The sequence below is a fragment of the Furipterus horrens genome, unplaced genomic scaffold (genome assembly GCF_987537825.1).
Source record: "Furipterus horrens unplaced genomic scaffold, mFurHor1.1.pri manual_scaffold_3, whole genome shotgun sequence".
Lineage (NCBI taxonomy): Eukaryota > Metazoa > Chordata > Mammalia > Chiroptera > Furipteridae > Furipterus > Furipterus horrens.
This window is the reverse complement of record NW_028327173.1, coordinates 172,147,059-172,165,979: the sequence shown is the minus strand read 5'-3', so window position 1 is coordinate 172,165,979 and position 18,921 is coordinate 172,147,059. Positions and strand designations below refer to the sequence as shown.

At 43.5% G+C, this 18,921-nt stretch overlaps 1 protein-coding gene across 11 annotated transcripts in view; it reads left to right on the top strand.

Annotated features, from left to right (window-relative positions):
• The first annotated feature begins 16,991 nt into the window (after window positions 1-16,991).
• NIN (ninein) overlaps window positions 16,992-18,921 on the top strand; it is a 97,096-nt gene continuing 95,166 nt past the window's right edge. For 8 of the 11 annotated variants that reach the window (XR_016509817.1, XM_090270855.1, XM_090270856.1 and 5 more), the window contains exons 1-2: window positions 16,992-17,154; window positions 17,671-17,724. The gene's annotated coding sequence lies outside the window, so the exon portion shown is untranslated. Of the gene's footprint in view, window positions 17,201-17,670; window positions 17,725-18,921 lie in introns of all 11 variants that reach the window. The other 3 variants (XM_090270852.1, XM_090270853.1, XM_090270854.1) reach the window with 3 other exon arrangements.

Genomic DNA, 18,921 nt, shown 5'->3' with positions numbered 1-18,921 from the left:
TTAGGCCTTAGAAAAATGCCCCCAATCCTCTTTTTTCCTACATTTTCAATTACAGTTTACATTCAATAGTATTCTTCCCCCAACCCTCTAACTCACAGTTGATCTAAGTAGCTTACCCAACCATCCATTCCACAATGTGACATGCATCTCAAGTGCTATTTTGTCTACAGATCCCAGAAGTAACTCTCCCAACAGCTTTTTCCAGGTCCTGTTGTCACCTTACAAACTGCTCCTACAAACTCCCAGAGAAACCCCCAAATGGTCATTTCATATGTGTGCATGACTCTTCACATGCCTCAGAGTTCTGCATCCCCTGGGGGTGGGGTCTGTCCTAGAATGCTTCAGCAGCCCCAATAACATCACCAAAACCCAGGCTGAAACTCAGTTGCTTCACAGAGGACAGAACCATCAGCAGTGCCATCTTACCATTGAGGAAACCAGGACGTAGATACATTTTGCAAATTGTGAAATGAAACAACACCCAGCTAGGCTTTCCATCAGGTGAAGTTCAGAGGGGCTCTTAACCGGCTGCTCCTTTAAGAATTGCTGCCCAAGAACAGCCCACCCCCTGCTGCTCTTGGGTAAGTCTCATAGTTAGGACATGACTCTGGAGCCAGATTGCCTGGAGTGAAATCCAAGTGTCACCGCATTTTAGTTGCACAACCTTGGACAACACACTTAACCTCTCTGGGCCTGTTGCCTTCTCTGAAGAGGAGAAAAATAATAATACTTGCCTCATAAATGAGGGTAAAGTGACTTACTACACATCAAGTGCTTAGAATAGCACCCGGTATAGAACAAGTGCCCTGTAAGTATACCCGTCACCATCATCATTGTCCCGCCCATCCCTTCCACTGACACATCACCCTCATTCCACATTTGTGCAATGGAAATTTAGCTATATGACCATTGAGCCATTACTGAAAGCCCCCGTAGGTAAGTGTCTAGGTAGGGGGAGGGTGGTTAGGGGAGTGCATAGTGAGGTCACCACAAGAATAGCTCGGTGGGGCACAGTGATAGGGTCGGGGTCAGAGATACTATAGAGACACTTAGTAAGTTGTGATTAATTTACTCTGAATAATGCATTGAAGTGAAGACATATTAAGAGCATTATTTGGATTAAATGACTTACCATTCTGAGGCTCATCTCACCAATCAGGAAGTGTGTGGAACAGGCAGAGGTGAGCCTGTTCTTTCCAGTCACTGTTCAGTTACTCCGAGTTAAGGTGCTACCTCTCAAGTTCTTGCCTGCACGTCATTGTTTTTAGTCACTACAGCTTATAGGGTGCCTACCAGTGAAAACAGACTAGATCTTCTCCATGGTAACAACAATAACAACAAATTTCAGCAGCTTAAAATGATCAGGTTTATTTCTTGTTCATGCCACAAATCCATCATTGAAGGGACAAGAAGGTCCTACTTATTAAGGTCATTGGCAGAGGCTCCCTCTCAGTGTGCTTCCCTGATCAAAGGGGCAGGGGACAGGGGCAGAAAAAAACACACGTTGACGCTTGAAGCTCCGGTCACACTGCTCACGTTCCTTTAGTCGAAGCAAGTCATATGTCCATGATTGGGCTTACAAGGAAGAGTATGGACAATTTTCCTGCAGGGAAGTACCTCTAATCCTTGGGGACAAGCTACCACAAGGAGTTAACTGGAAGAAAAACCATCTAAAAGTATCATGAACAATTAAGGTATTATTTTCTCACACAACAAGTAGTCTGGAGATAGATCAAGGCCCAGATAAACAAATCCAGCTGCTCAAGGATGTCTTCAGGGACCCACTGTGCTTCCATCTTTCTACCTTGCCGTCCTTAGGATGTCTGTGGTCACAACATGGCTGCAGTAGTGCCAGCCATTGCATGCAAATCAGCAAAATCCAGAGAAGAATAGTGGTATTTCCTCCCTTTCGTCTCATATTATTGAGAAAATCTTTCCAGAACCCCCAGCTTACATTGGTGGCCATTGGCCAGAATAAAATCGTATAGCCATGACACAGGCAGTCACTGGCAAAAGGAGTAAGATCACTTTCTGGGGTGAGAAAAGGCCTATTTTCCCTTTGCACAAACAACTCTGATTTGTATGAGAAATAAACTCCACTGAACATAAGAAATCAGGAAAATGTAACCTAGTTTCACCTATTCCGGTGAGTTCCTTTATTCAGAGTGTAAATAAAGAGGGACCACAATGTCCCTTCATGAAAAGCCTTCATTAGTGCTTATGTAACTATTCACAGTGGAATAACTATGGGCAAATAAAGCAAGCAAAACAGGCATTTAATAGGGAAGGATCATTTACCTAAGGGTCAGGGAAATAAGAAACTACTTTGGATTGATATTACATCCATCTCAAAAGAGTTGACCCAAAGAATTCACCACTCCCTTCCTTGTGAACCGCACCCCACCACGACATTCTTTTTTCATCATTTCACCCCCCACACTTTATTACCTTTATCTGTGTGCCTGTCTGTCTCCACCTGCAAGACTGTAAGCTCCTCAAAAGATATGGTCTGTTTCATCTGTTTATTCCTGTGCATGATAAAAATAATACTGGGTAGCATCAATTGTCACACACTGTGTACCAGAGACCGTTCTAAGTTCTAAATGAATTATTTCTTGTGATAATCAAAATTGTCCTAAGAGACATGTGCTATTATCATCTATGTTTTATAGATGCAGAGACAGAGGGTCAAAAGGTTAAGTCACTTGACCAAATATACACAACTATTAAGTGAGAGAGTTGTATTTCAAATGCAGCCAACCTAGCTGGGCTATGCCGAGCATATTTGCCAGACAAATAGGTGAAACTAATGCTTTATTAGACAACATGAAAGTGAGAGAGAACAGGAGTGAAAAACAAGTGATATTATCTTTTATTTATATGTAGAATCTGAAATCAAGTATAATAGACTTAAATTCCCTGGGAATAGAGATTATGTGTGTTTCTCTTGCTCAAAATGTTATCTCTTACTCCTAGTACAGCTCCTAGCACACAGTAGGTTCTCAAGGATTCCTGGAAATAGGGAAGGAAAGAATAGAAGGACTGAGCAAGGGATGAAGGAAAGGAGTGAAGGAGGAAGGAATAAAGATTGAATGAATAAATACAACTAATGTCCTACTTCTTTTACCCCCTCTGTTTTCTATCTTCTCTTCCTCTATTATTTCTATGGGTATCTTGGCTTCTGAAATCTATCAATACATCTTACCTTAGGATAGGAGGAAGTGTTAGTTTCTAAGTATTAAGTCTTTTCAAAGAGTTTATATGTAACATTGATACAGAGTAGTGAGGCTTCTCTGCTGCTCTACAATTCATTTGGCTTTTGAAACAATGTGTCTTGTGTAAAGTAGACTTTTCCTCAAACTGAAACATTTGTTAAGAATTTGGACTTGTGCTTTCTCTTCTAATTGTGTGCTGCGTAAATGTCAAGGCTGCAGGAATGCCAGTTCTCACATGGACATATTGACTTATTTTTTAAAAATCAATGCAAGGCCATAAGCAAGTGAACAACAATAATTAAGGGCCAGGAAATGACCACTGTCAATTGATGGATTTATTTCTCCAGCTGTCCCTCCACCAGCAATGTGTTACATTAGACAGATAATAGGCTGAAAACACTAAAAGTGTTAGTTTTCTTTTTTCAACATTGACATAGGACTCTGCTTTCATAGACTGCTCCAAATAGCCAGACAAATTTAATACATTTGATATAATCTTTAGGTCATACGGATGCCCCTCTCTAGTTTTAATCAGTAAAGTAAAACCATAACAAAACTGAAGGATTGCATTTTATGAGTGAATTTTGTGTTCTTATTTCTAAAGGGTGTCCAAGTTTCTGTGATTTTGTTATTTTGATTCCATTCCAGAAAGCTACTTTTAAAAAGTGTCTCTCTTTGGTCTAACCTTGAACTAGAACTTCAGTGTCTGAATATACCAATTTTTTTTCTTTATGTTTTATTCTCAGACTTTGTTCAAATTTCTCTGAGTTATTAGAGTTGTTTTTTTTTTTTTTTTTTCAGGTGTCTTCTTCAATTTCAACATATCCAAAAATGAACTCATTCGTTTCTCTGACTTTCATCTCCTGGTTTCTCTCTCTTGGTAAATGGTAGCATCATTAACTCTCTGATCCAACCCAACACTTTGACCACTTTCTTTTGCTCTCATTTCCCCACCTACATACAGTTAGTTGACAAGTCCATTCATTCATTCTCGAGATCCAACCTTTCCTTGTCATTGTCATGCCCAGTACCCTAAGTCAGGCCCTCATCAGAATATTGCAATGACCCCCAAACTGGCTTCCATTGTTTACCTCTTATCTCTCTGACCCATTTTTTATATTTCCATTTAATTATTTTCTAAAAAGAGAGATCTATCATGTTTATCCTCTGCTCAGAAACCCACGGTGGCTTATAAAAGGCCCAAATTCTTTAACAATACTTAAGATTTCTTTGGTTAATCCCAGCCTATCTTTGCAGATTTGTCTCCTGTTGCCTCCTACCATCACCCTCGTTATCCCTGCACACATATATATTTTCCCCTAGATTTATTATGACATTCCTCAATTCCTTCTGCTTGGCAAAATCCAAACTACCCTTCAAGGCCTAGTTCAAACAACCTTCCTTTTATGGAAACTTCCTTGACCTCCAGGCATAATTAGTCACACCTGTGCTCTCATAGCATTTTGTTTTGTTCTTTTTATTTTTTATTTTAGAGAGAGGGTAAAGGTGTGAGAAAGAGGGAGAGAAACATCAGTTGGTTGCCTTTTACACAGCCCCAACTGGGGACCCAGCCTGCATCCCAGGCATGTGTCCTGACTGGGAATTGAACCCAAAACCTCTAGGTCCACAGGCCAGCATTCAATCTGCTGAGCCATGCCAGCCAGGGCTGTTTATATTCTTATTGTGCCCCTTGTCTTAGGTCAGCCTCCCAGAAGCTGATTCTGAGAGGATTTGTAGGGAAGTATTTTATTAAGAAAATGCTCCCAGAAGAGACCAGCAAAGAAATGTGGGAAGTAAGAGAGGGAAAGGAAAGAGACTGAGCAAGGGTGAGTTTAGGCAAGGTCCCAAAGAGTAGCTCAGCCTGATTCTACAGGGATATAAACCTATGTCCTTACTCCCACACTGAGCAGTCACTGTCTAGGAACTGAGCTCCCAAGCATTTCTGCTCTCTGCGTATGTACACAGTACCCGAGGGCAGACACCGAAGAAGAGTCATAGGTTCGGGCCTTTGGAAGCAATAGCATATGATGGAGGGAGACAGAAAAATGGTAAAACCATCCATGAGCATCCGGGAGGAGGCAGTAGTGTCAGCTACTCTCCGTAGTATAGTCTGCCTTGTTTCCTCCTAAGCGTCTCCTGGCCACTGGGTAGTGAACAACTTGGGTGCAAAGGCCCCTTCTTAGACATCGCTATGTCCCTACGGCAGCAATTTTCAGCCTTTTTCATCTCATGGCACACAAACTAACTACTAAATATTTTTGGCACACCCAAAAATATATTTATTGACAATATGACAAGAAAGATGGGTATAATTTTTATTCATTCATATCAGACAGTTACTGTTGTGTTGGCTATTATCATTTTTATTTTTATTTTTATTTTTTTAAAGTATATTTTATTGATTATGTTGTTACAGTAGTTCCAATTTTTTCCCCTTTACTCCCCTCCACCCAGTATCTCCCTCCCCCAGCATCCCCCCCCAAGTCCATACCCATGGTTCGTAAAAAATAACTATCCCTCCCTCTCAGATATTAAGACCCTTTGTAATCTTGTAAAGGACAATGGGCGAAGGTCTCAAGCTCCTCTAGCTGCTTCAAGCTGGACATGGTCGTCGTCCTACCTACCCTTGGGTCCAGAAATCCCTAATAATAGTGGGGGTGTGGAGGGGAGGGTGGCCTTCCCACATGGGGAAGGATTGTGCAGACTCCAGGTCAGTTGGCTGTCTCCGGACAACGGCGTGCTTGGTTTAGCAGGCTGGCATCCTTGTTGTGTTCTGGGGGCAACAGATTTGGCAAAAAGGGTTAAAAAGCATCATTCAATCCATAACTACTAGGTGACAAAAGGCAGGGATTAATTTTTCAATGTTCCACATTAGGAGAAAAAAAAAAAAGGGGGGGGGGGCTTCTTTGGAGGAAGGTGTGCTAGGCAAATCTCGCCTGTCCAAAACCTTTTGCCCATTATATTTAGTTTGGGCTGAGGGAAATAGTTTATGTTTCCCCTCTCTCAGACCTCTGGGCCCTTTCTGTCCAAGCCATTAGGATAGAAAAGAGAATTCAGTTTTAAAGTGAAGCCCACAGACCACCCCATTCTTCATCAACCCAGCCATTTAGTTCAGCCAAACTGTTGAGTCTCAGGAGGCAGCGCTGCAGAGAGGATTAAGTGAGGCTTATGCGTACAGACAATCACTGAGGTAATGCGGTCATAGGCTTATGCCCTTTGAAAACAGAAAACACATGTTAATTTATGTAACATAACCAACAAACAAGTCTCTAAATCTGTAAGACTGTCTTATTGGGAAGACATCCAGTTGCAAGGCACTTGACATTCTACTTGCCTGCAACTTGAATCTCTTTGGTGATATCACAGATATGGTTTAATTTTCAAGTGAAACCATTTTTTAAGTGAGAAGAAACTTTTAAGACGGTTAGCTGCCCTACTTTACAGTCTGCCACTGATCATTGTGATTTTCCTTGAATAATGATTTTTCTCCCTAAGATTACTCTCCTTGTCTTTAAAGGGACTACATTAAGTCCACTTTTAATTTATCCTGTTCGTTTGCATAAACACAACAAGAGCAGCAAATGATGACTTATGATCTTTAGTTCTGTTTTGCTGGAACTTACCCAAGGAACATTTAGGGTGACCCTCAGTCTGCTCTTCAGGGCACAGAAGCTGGGCCACATACCTGGCATTCATCCTTGCCTGTACACACCTGTCCTTTCCAAGTCTTTCTGGTTTTCCATTGTGCCTTAAGGTCCCTTCTAGCCATCTTTCAGGAAAACAACCTTCGTTACTTCCCTGGAGAGATTGCTGTGGACTGCACAACCAACCATGGCAGCAGGCCTTTTATTTCGCGGGCTTTTATTACCTTTGAAAGTCATTCCCAGTTCCTTAGGGCTTTTTGGTAACAACCTGAGCCCAAGCATGTCTCCTTTAGGCTTGACATTCCAGTCAAAGGCTTGGTCAGAAAAAGGAACCTCTATTAACAACTGGTCTTATTAGTTCTATGCAAAGAAACTTAAGTCATTACTTACTTGTTTAGAATGCCAAACTCTGGAGAGATCAAATAGGGAGAAAAATATACAACGTGAAGGAAAATCTTTGTCCTAATATTCACTGAACTGGCATTTCCATTCTTCATATTTTCATTTTCCCCCACTAAAAAAATTTTTTTGTTTGTTTTTCCATTACAGTTGTCTCACTTTTTTTCCCCCTCTTGCTTCCCTGTATCCTGCCCCTCCCTTCCCCCACATTCAGTCCCCACTCAGTTGCCCATGTCTGTGGGTCATTTATACATGTTCTTTGATTTGACACTTCCCCTTCTTACCCCCTTTTCTCCCTCCCCCCTCCCCCCTTGTTACTGTTAGTCTACTCCTTGTTTACATACCTCTGGTTCAATTTTGCTCATTTGTTTGTGTTGTTCATTAGTTTCCTGTAATAGGTGACAGCATAACGTATTTTTCTTTCGTTGCCTGGCTTATTTCGCTAAGCATAATTCTCTCTAGTTCCATCCATGTTGTTGCAAATGGTAGAAGTTCCTTCTTTCTTTCTGCTACATAGAACTCCATTGTGTAAATGTACCACAGTTTTTTGATCCACTCATCTACAGATGGGCATTTAGGTTGTTTCCAGCACTTGGCTATTGTAAATAGTGCTGCTATGAACATTGGAGTGCATAGGTTCTTTTGAATTGGTGTTTCAGGATTTTTCGGATATAATCCCAGTAATGGAATTGCTGGTTCAAAAGGCAGTTCCATTTTTAGTTTTTTGAGGAAATTCCAAACTGTTTTCCATAGTGGCTGCACCAGTCTGCATTCCCACCAGCAATGCACCAGGGTTCCCGTTTCTCCGCATCCTCTCCAGCACAAGTTGTTTGTTGATTTGTTGATTATGGCCATTCTGACTGGTGTGAGGTGGTATCTCATTGTGGTTTTTATTTGCATCTCTCTGATGGCTAGTGATGTTGAGCATATTTTCATAGGTCTATGGGCCCTCTGTATGTCTTCTTTGGAGAAGTGTTTGTTCAGGTCCTTTGCCCATTTTTTAATTGGGTTGTCTGTCTTCTTGGTGTTGAGTCGTATGAGTTCTTTATATATTTTGGAGATCAATCCCTTGTCTGAGATGTCATTGGCGAATATATTTTCCCATATGGTTGGTTTCCTTTTCATCTTGCTGATGTTTTCTTTAGCTGAGCAGAAACTTTTTAGTTTGATGTAGTCCCATTTGTTTATTCTTTCCTTTATTTCCCTTGCCTTAGGAGATATATCAGTGAAAATGTTGCTATGTGGGATATCTGAAATTTTCCTGCCTATTTTTTCCTCTAGGACTTTTATGGTATCACGGCTTACATTTAAGTCTTTGATCCATTTTGAGTTTATTCTGGTGTATGGTGTAAGTTGGTGGTCTAGTTTCATTTTTTTTGCATGTCCCTGTCCAGTTCTCCCAACACCATTTGTTAAAGAGGCTCTTTTCACTCCATTTGATGTTCTTTCCCCCTTTGTCAAATATTAGTTGACCATATGAACCTGGGTTTATTTCTGGGCTCTCTATTCTGTTCCATTGATCTATATGTCTGTTTTTATGCCAGTACCAGACTGTTTTGATTACCGTGGCCTTGTAGTATAGTTTGATATCAGGTATTGTGATTCCTCCTGCTGTGTTCTTCCTCAAAATTGCTGTGGCTATTCGGGCTCTTTTTTGGTTCCATATAAATTTTTGAAGTATTTGTTCTAGGTCTGTGAAATATGTTGCTGGTATTTTAATAGGGATTGCATTGAATCTATAAATTGCTTTGGGTAGTATGGACATTTTAATGATGTTGATGCTATTATCATTTTTAAATTTGACAATCTAACAAAAAAGAGGTCAGTGCCCCTGACTAAATAGTCAGCCATTGCATGTTTTTAAAATTCTTGCAGCATACTAGTTGAAAATCACTGCATTAAGTAATGGAGGATATCACTTTGCCCCTGAAAATTGCTTAAATAGCATTTGTGGGTACAAACTGGATACTCCATTTCTAGGTCTTGTGTAACATTTTGCTACTTCTAATCATATTGCTGAGATTTTATTCCCTAGCTGGTTATAGTTCAATAATAATGGCTATGGCTTCTGGGGGTTCAAAAGCTAAGGTTCAACTTTTCACCTCGCACTTCTCTTCCTGGGGAAACAACTTGCTCAACACGTCTCTTCCTAAATTCCGAGACAGGCTGCTTGGTCTGTTCAGTCAAACCTGCCAACCCAAGAAACATTTCTGAAAGATCGCAGTCAACATCATTGCCAAGAGAAAAAGTTCTTGGCACACAAAGAACCTGGTTCAATATGAGATGCCAGATGGTGATTTCAACTTCAGCTAAGTTCCTGCTGAAAAAATAAGTGTTTGAACTGCAGATGAGAAGAGCTTCTGTGACAAATTTCCAAGTGTTAGCAGCTCCAGCGGGAAATAGCAAGTGTTGATACATCCCCCACCCCAACCACATGCACACACACCGTAGAACTACTACCTGGATCTGGTAGCTAGGATTCCCACAAAGACACCTTTGCTTTTTAAGAATTAGCCCTAATTTGATTTTTACTAATATTCAAGTATATTAACCAAGTCCAGTAAAAGCAAATATTATTTAATTATGCGCAGTGTTTTCTCTTCTTCTTTTTCTTTTTTCAATCCTCACCCGAGGACCTTTTTTGCTTTTCACTGCTTTTAGAGGGAGAGGAAAGGAGAGAAATGTTGATGCAAGAGAGAAGCATCGATTGGTTGCCTCCCATATATACATAGACAAGGGATCAAACCTGCATCCTAGGTGTGTGCCCCGACTGGGAACTGAACCTGCAGACTTTCAGTTAAGGGATGTTGTGCCAACCAACTGAACCACACCGGCCAGGGCAAATTATGTGTAGTGTTTTCACAGAGAGCATGCCTCTTAGCACCTGCTGCGAGCTTTTTTGGTACCTGGAGGGAACTCTCTTTCCTCTTCACCAATAACTCCATTATTGAGCCAATTCATAATCAGTGTGTCTCCCTCCCTAAATACTTTCAAATTACAGGGCATATAAATGGAGCACAAATTGATGGTTCTTGGCTTGGATGTCCTTGGGTCCCTGTCTTACTGGCACAGACTCTGAGATGTGGTACATGCCTCAGAGTTCCACTCAAAATTCAGCTGAAGCTGGGACTTTCTCTGAAATTATATCCTTGCTGACTTCTGCTTTCTCTGTCTTGCCTTTCCCTCCTCTTCCTCCACTGCACCCCCTTGCAGGTTTCTCCTGGGAGCATCTCTTCAATAAAACTCTTGCACGCAAATCCTCATCTAAGGATCTGCTTGTGGGAACTGCTCTAAAATTCTGAAGAATGGAAAAATCAAGGTATTCTATGCTAATAGAGAGAAGGGTCATTGTTTCCGGAGCATGGAATGTATACATAACTACTTTATCAATCAAGATCTTGGGAGGAAATAGTAGACAAACTCAAATTAGGTATTTGGAGAATAGTTAATAAAGGGACTAATTACAAAGGGGTGGGCCGGGCACAGAGAAACAAGGATTGTACCTTCCTGGAAGCTGATGTTAGGGGGTTTATTACCAATCGTAGGCCTCATTAGCAAGAGGAGAGTTGGTGACAGAGTTGTGTAGACAGGGCTGTGTGACAGAGCTATGATTTGAAGGGATGTAACCCGCCTACAGGTACCCTAAAGAGAGCAAGCTGAGTGAATAAGTGCCCCAGTCTCATGCTCCTTCCACCTTCCAATCTTTTGCCAGTGACCCCATCAGCTGGGCCTAATGGGCTGCCAGGGCATCTAGGTTGGCCTCTTAGTGCATAGAGCAGGTGGGGAAGGACAGAGAGGACACACAAGCTACTGAGCACATCTACCTAGTCATTCTCTCTCTCTCATACACACACACAGTTTGACCTGTTCTTGACTTTGACCTGTGACCAGTGACACATAAATAGGCACTGATTTTTCTCTCTGCTCATCATATTTCCTTTTATTTTGTTTGCACTTTAGGGGGCCCAGAAATGGGCTACATGATGTGAGCAAGAGATCTCAATAATCAAGAATTGGACAAAATATGTTTTTATTAAAGCCTGAGTATGACATCTGAGCATCTCAGCATTAGTCCCCAACCCTCAGCCTCTAAGATAGCATTTGACATCGGTTGAAATAGGATTCACAGAGCTCACTGACATAAGATTTGTCATCACTTTGATGCAAAGAGGCTTATATCTTTAGAGAACTATGTCTAGCCTCTCCCAATTGAAAACAAAAAGTAAATCAAAGATTTATATTGCTTTTTGTAATGATGTACGTATTGCTTTCTCAAAAAAACCACGTGCAAAGATGCCCTCAGTATTTAATTTACTCCCAAATGTCCTCATTATTGGAAGCCATGTCTTCCTATTGGTCTCATTTTCTGGTTTTGAAATGGTTGTTTCCTTGAATTCAGCTGTGGCTTGGTTCAGAAAGTTCCACCAAATGTGTAGAGTGGAAGATAAAAAGTCACTCAATTATTTCAAGGTCTTTGAGATTAATCATGGCAAACAACACAGGTTCCCAGGATGCCGGCAGGGCTGATGTGGATGGAATGGACGATGGAAAGTGGAGAGGCACCCCTCCCACATGCCCCTGGAAAGCAGGCATTGCCCTGCCTTCTAGTCCTCCAGCTGCCTCTCAGCTGGGTATCCTGCAGGCTCTGCTACAACTGAGTAGAAAGCCAGTAGGCTGTGGGGGGTCAGTGTTTGCTTACTGGGTTGTCATTTCTAAGTATTAAAATAGTATATATTTGACTATTCTCTTCTGAAATTTTATTTATTAAAATACTTCTGGGGGTTTAAAGGGAAGTGATTTTAAAAAATACTTTAAAACACTGTGTTTCATTCTGAGGCAGCTGTTTACATTGCCCATGGACCCTCACAGGAGACCAGTACTGGGGTGGATGGGCCCAGCCTAGAGGTCTGATGCAATCACTGTATGGTCATCTTGAGCAAGACACTAAACCCTCCTGAACCCAGGTTCCCTGTAACAACAAGGGAGTGGGTTCAAGGGAGTTGGGATCCCCTCTCTGTTCTATCATTGCACTGTCTGATCAGTAGCTGCTGGCCACATGTGGCTAGTCTGAATTGAGATGTGCTGTTAAATGCATAATACATGCCAGATTTCAAAGACTTAATACAAATACTAGTTTAAATAATCTCATTGATACTTTTTATATTAATTACACATTGAAATGATACTATTTTGGGGCATATTGGGTTAAAAAATATAAAGTTTTACTTTTTGTTTTACTTCTTGAAATGTAGCTACTAGGAGTTTTTGAAGAACTATCAACATTTTAATATATAGGTTTCTGGGTTCCCACTCCTTTTGTATGTGCGTTAAGTTCTAAAAAGCTTAAGAGGGTCTTATTTGGGAAAAAAAAAAGGTTACATCATTTCCTAGTTAGGGTCTATTTTAACAAAAAGGTGAAGATTTCATACTTCATGTCATCCTGGCTAAGCATTTAAGAGAATGCGAGGGGGAGGAATACCAATGTCTCTTGCACCAGAATTTCATTTTCTTCTACTCTGAATGAAGCCATGTTGTCCATCTTTAGGCACTACAGTCTTTAGAATAGTAGAACATTTCTATATTCCAGCACATGAAAAAGGACAGTTCCTAAAATGATGACCAGCCCCCCTCCCATCCCCAGGCACACACATGCAACATCTCTTCTCCATGTGAGTGCCAAGTATTTGGGAAGCACCTAAATGCTCAGCCCATGAGCTCCCCAAAACACATACTTAATAACCACTTCCTGAAATGCATGAAGTGCCGGGTCGAATAAAGAACAGTAGACAGAGACAGGCCATTAAATATGCCTTTAGACCGATGACCTGGGTAGGAAGTGCAGCAGAAGGCACACTCAGCATCACATATGAGCAGAGTGGAAGGAGGCTGGGCTGTCTGGGGACATTGAGGATGTACATTTGAATGGGTCAGTAGGGGCATGAATGTTAGGAAGGAGATCTAGGACCTGGTAAGAAAAGCAGTGGGCTGAATGATCTGACAGAAGTCATGGTTTTAGGGAAATCATTCCTCTCTTCTCTGCCATGCTATATATGTGTGTGTGTCCCAACTGGAGGACCTGATTAGAATCCAATGCCACCTCACATTATTCTCTTTCTCGCGCGTATTTTTGCCTCCGCAAGGGAGAATGATACATTCCTCAAGGGTAAGAACCAAGATTGATGGTTTTTTTGAATAGCTCATGACTTCCAGGATAGTAGTAGGCCTGGCCAGCATGGCTAGCTGGTTGAAGTGTGGTCCCATAACCAAAAGTTTGTGGGTTTGATTCCCGGTCAGGGCACATACCTGGGCTGCAGCTTTGATCCCAGGTTTGGGCACCTACAAGAGGCAACTAATTGATGTTTCTCTCACAGTAATGTTTCTCTCTCTTTCTTCCTCTCTCTCTAAAAGCAATGGAAAAAAAAAAAAAAGCCCTCAGGTGAGGATGAAAAAAAATTTAATTAAATTGTGCCAGAGCTGTTTCCTCTTCCTTCGTGTATTTAATGAGGGAAATGAAGGGAGAATCCTAATTCCTAATGAATGCCCTTTAGAGGCAAAAGCATAAATCAGATTGCCTTCTATCTCTTTCCTGTTCCTTTTCTGTGTTTTTCTCCTTTTTACCTGCCAATTTCCTAGGTTCTTACCACCAACATTTTGTCACTGAAACTCCTAGTCTTTGACTTGCACATCTCAAGTCAATTTTCCCCTTCCTCCTTTCACCACACACTTTTTTTAGGCCCTTGGGGAGAGTATGGTTCCCTTTTACCCCAACAGGCCCTGGGCTGGACCATAACTGATAATCAGCTTGAACCAATTGGCCCTCCAGACCTTTCTGATACAGCTCTACAATTTACCTGAAGATGATTGTGATCAGTTCAAATGGTCAGAAAAATAAGGAAGACATTTATTAAACAAGTGTAGAAGGACCTGAGAGTTACTGCAGAAAGACAGGAGAAGAGGGTTTGTTTTGTTTTTTGTTTTTACTATTTTGTACATGAGAAATAACTTATAGTCAGCAGCAGCTTTGGGGGAAGGTAGATTCACTTTGGTTGGAGCAACAGGCTTTCTCTAACCTCTGCACATGAAATTTACAAAGCCTGAATTTGCTTTTTCTCTCTCATTTTTCTTTATATTCATTTATTGCTGTCCCAACTCTAAATTAATCATTACAAAGTTACTTTCAGGAAGAAACTAACTTTCTCTTCCCTGGATTACTCTTCAGTTAACTTCTTAGAGCTTTTAATCATCTGAGAAAGCCATTTTAATACCGAAAAATGTAGCAGAAAGCCACTCAAAAATATCATCTACAAATACCCAGAGGCAGATAAACTGCAACAGATAAGAGTGAAATGTGGTTTGTAAAGTGTATTAACACAGGGTAAACATTTGCATTTCTTTTTCATTTTTCCTAATATTACATATAATGTAGAATTGGAGCTTGGCTACTATTTCTGCTATTACCTTCATTTTTGTTTTAACAGAGAGAAAAGCTCAGGTGATAGTTTTAAGATATTGATAAGTCCCTGCTTTCCTCCAGTGACTCGAGCGAACTAAGACTAACCTTCACCCTGTGCAACCTAAATTGCCTGCACAGTGTGTTAAATTATATCTACCTTAGCAGAATTGCTTTTGCAAAGCTACACCATGAAGTAACCATGATACATTTCCTCCACTTTTTTGTAGGGAGGCTGGAGGCTGTTGAATGTACTTTCCGGTTCCTAGCCTCAATACTAACTCCATGCCATTTACATCTCTCACGAAAGATTAGCTTCTGTTTTTCAAATTATATAAACCTCACCAATTCCGATCTTCCACCATAGGTAGTGAATGCTGGTTCCAACATCTCTGGCCCCCAAGAATCACCGTGCTTTAAACTAATGAGCAGTCTCAGCCATAAGGATTCTTGCAGGTTAAAAAGGGATATTTGGAGAGAAACCAGGAGCTTGAGAATCCCATGACAGAGATTAGGTAAAACAGGAAAAACGTCTCTTTATTCTTACCTTCTAAGACTGCTTAGTTTCTGCTTTAGTCCACAGTGGACATTATTCTCTTATATATAAAATGACACCTATGTAAATATTCTGGTAACAAGTTAGCTACTTGCTTAACAGTGTGTATGTGTGTTGTATAATTATTACTGACCTGAACAACCATGCATAAATTGCCCCATTGTGGGTGTGCACACAGAACATGAACCTCTCCTCTTTCTTATTCTCCAGGCACACTGTGTGGAAGGAAGAGAGCTCAAATTCTAAAATAAGACTGATCTGCTTTATTTTGTAAAACTTTCTACTTTGAAATAATTGTAGAGTCATAGCAAGTTGTAAGAAATAATATGGGGATTCCTTATGTACTTTTACCTAATTTTCCCTGATGATAACATCTTGCATAACTAGCATACTATCGCAACCAGGCAACTGACATTAATACAATCATAGGGCCTTATTTGAATATTGCCAGTTCTACATGCACCCATTTATGTGTGTTCTTAATTCGATCCAATTTTATCCTATGTGATCTGCTTTTGAATCCCAGCTCTGCCAAGTACTAGCTGTGGGATCCTAAGCGAGGTCCTAAACATCTTTAAGGCCCAGTTTCCTCAATGCAAAATGAGTATAAAATGTCTGCCTCCTAAAGGTAGTACAAGGATTAGGTAAGATTATTTCTGTCTAGTTTCCAGCACCCTGGATTCTCAAATGTTAGTTTCCTTCCTGTCCCTTGTCCTCTCAGTAACAAGGGAACTTTTCCCAGTTTCTTGTTGAAATAACCAGACTTCTGGGTTTTAATAAATCAGGTGTCTCCTTCTTCAAGAGCAACACATTTAACCCTGTAGCTCAAAGAAAGAGCTTTGGGTATCTCCCCAACCTACACCTGCCACCACCATAGGCCTGGTCTTGGAATCCCGCTTGCCTCCAGATTAGAATTGTAGGGATGGAGAAGTGAGAAAGCGGAGATTTGGGGAGTTGGGGGTGCGGGAATGGAGTAGGAGGGACGGGAAAACTATCAACTCCAAGACGTTTCCGTCCTGTGTGGCTAGTGACTGAGGGTTGTACGTACTCGCGAAGGCTGGATAAGGGGTTTAGGCCAATGAGGACAATGGGGGCAGGGGCAGAAGCCAGTCAAGGTCTAGTAGGAGTGTTGCACTCTCTCTAAAGGATTCAGAGGCTAGTCTAGAGCCCTTCCGCCTCCTGGACGTTCTTCCAATATCGGCCAATGGGCGCTCCAGGGCTGAAAAATCTAGGGTCGCCTTAGGGCAAGAGAGGCACTTAAATGCTCACCTTAAAGTACCACTGGGGGAGGTGGGGCCTTTTCTTCACACCTAAAAGTAGCCTCTGGCTGTCTGGGGCATAGCAGGGTTTGTGAGGGCGCGTTTGGAAGGAAGGGGAGGCGAGCGGACAGGGGGTCGAATGGTGGATGCGCCTGCAGCTGTATGGCAGCGACCTCGGGGCGCTGGTCTCCTCCACCTGTACCCCATGGAGCCCTGACGTTTCCAAGTTCAAATCTCCGAAGCGACTTCCCCGCGTCAGGCGGCAAAGATCGGACCGGTTCCTCCAGGCTCCGGGACCTCGAGCAATCGGACCGGGTGCAGTCCCGGTCGAGTTGGGGAGTCGGCCACCTCGAGGGCCCTGGAGGCGCTTGGCGCTCCTCCCCTCGCCGCCCCAGAGGCACGGTCGAGGAGGAGGAGCCTAACCCAGGCCGGAGACGCCCTGGCTCCTCCTCCCTGCGCGGGCCTGGCCCTTCCAAACCGGCGTCCAAAGCTCCTGGTGGCAGTGGCAGAGCTGGGAGCCGAGCGCGCTGGGCGCGGCCGTCCTGTTGCGGCAGCCGGCTCCTGCGAGCCCTGAGTGTGCCCGCGGCCATGGTCCCCGCGGCGGCGACCGGCGCCTGAGCCCCAGGACGCGGTAAGCGAGGAGCCCGCTTCCGGGACCCCCGCCCCGCGGCCTTAGGGTGAGCCGAGGCCTCGCGCTACCCCCGTGCTGTCTGTGGGGCCCCTGCGCGCCCGGGATGTACCCGGCACTGGACAGGCTGGGGCTTCCCCTTCTGGGCCAGGGCAGGAGCTGTCCGCGCGGGCCGGGTGCAAGGAGCAGCAGTGAGGAAGCGGGTGGCCTGGCAGTCAGCGGGGCCAGGACGCTCCCTGGGGACTAGGCAGGGAGGGGGCTGCTTCCGAGGCGGGAGGAGAGCCGGGTCTTGAAGGCGAGGATTGCGCTGTGGGGGCCGGGCCAGGGGTGGGAGGACTCGCACCGCAACCCCCTTGAGTGGCGCTTTTGTACACGCTGGCCCCTTACATATGGAAATGACGGTCGCGCGGTTCCCCGTTCACGTCCTTTTGAAGGACGCCCGCCCAGAACCTCAGCACCGCCTGCGAAGTATTGTCCTGCTTCTTGCGCCCTAACAAAGCATCCACCTTCGCTTTGCAGAGCGCTGGGGGCAGGCAGCCGGCTGTGCGGGCGCAACGGAGAGGCAGACGGCAGGTAGGCGAGGGCGGCGGCGGCAGACAGAGCGTGCTGCCTGGCGCTGCAACGGTGTCTGAGGTTTGGGGGGTGGCGATGGGCAGGCGGGTCGGGGACGCATGTGCATCACAAGTTGCCAGGGACCTGGGCGGCGAGCTGGCCCTTCTGTGGCACTTCGCCTCCGCAGTGGGGTCTGCACACCTCCGCTACCCGCGTGGTCCTGGCCCGCAGCCCACAGCTGAAAGGCACTACTGTACTTGGTCCCGGGGTGGACCTGAGTCCCAGAGGGAGCAGAAAGATGTTTGTTCTGTTGCCTTGTGGCACCCAGGCAGCCTTGTGATGAGAAGCTGAAGAGAAACCTGTCTGGGGAAACCCGAGGTGTGAGCCCGGAGTGTCTTGAGTGTCGGAGAGCTACCCTTAAAGTGGGGATTTTTGAAGGTATGTGGGATCGATGCAAATAGAAAGACTTTCGCAGGGCAATTACTACTAAGAAAGGGAAAAGAACGGAATGACACTCGTTGGTTGCCTTGCTCGCCAGCCCAAGCAGAATGCAATTGCGTGTGGAGTGTAGCGGGAGAAGCTTCCAGGATCCCAGAGGCTGGGCTTCCGCAGCTACCAGACCGGTCCTTGACAAAGGACAAAGCTGATGGAAACAGTTTACTGCTGAGAGCTCTTTCTGTGAAGTTGAAAGAGACAGAGATAGAGGCGGTTTCCTAGCCTCAGCCCTGCAGATAAAACGGGGGCTGGAGAGATTGTTCTACTGTGCGCCCTGTGTCTAGACAACTTAGCTATTATGAGATCTTTTGCTGTCTTTACTGGAACAGGTCCCCTCCTAGTGTTGAGGAATTCCTGAGATGGACTTGCCATAGACCTTAACTACTGAATGTATGAAATGAAAACATTGCATGGTTGTCTTTTGTGACTGAGGTGGGAGCTGTTAGGATTAGAATCCTAATCAAGTCCACCACGGCACACGGGCTAAGCACCTGAGACCAAGGAAGATTCTCAGTTGGCTCCCTTACATACGTTAAAATAAATTTGTTACTTTTTTCCTGAGGCTTAACAATCTGCAAGGAAAATTTTTTTTTCCCGTGTCAGCTTAATTTTATCTTGATCTTCTCTAATGGCTAGCATATTGGTGGCTCACCTAGAATATTGGCAGCTCTTGCTCTGGAGTTGAAGGGGGATGTGAAGATTCCCAGACTGTGTGTAAAAGTA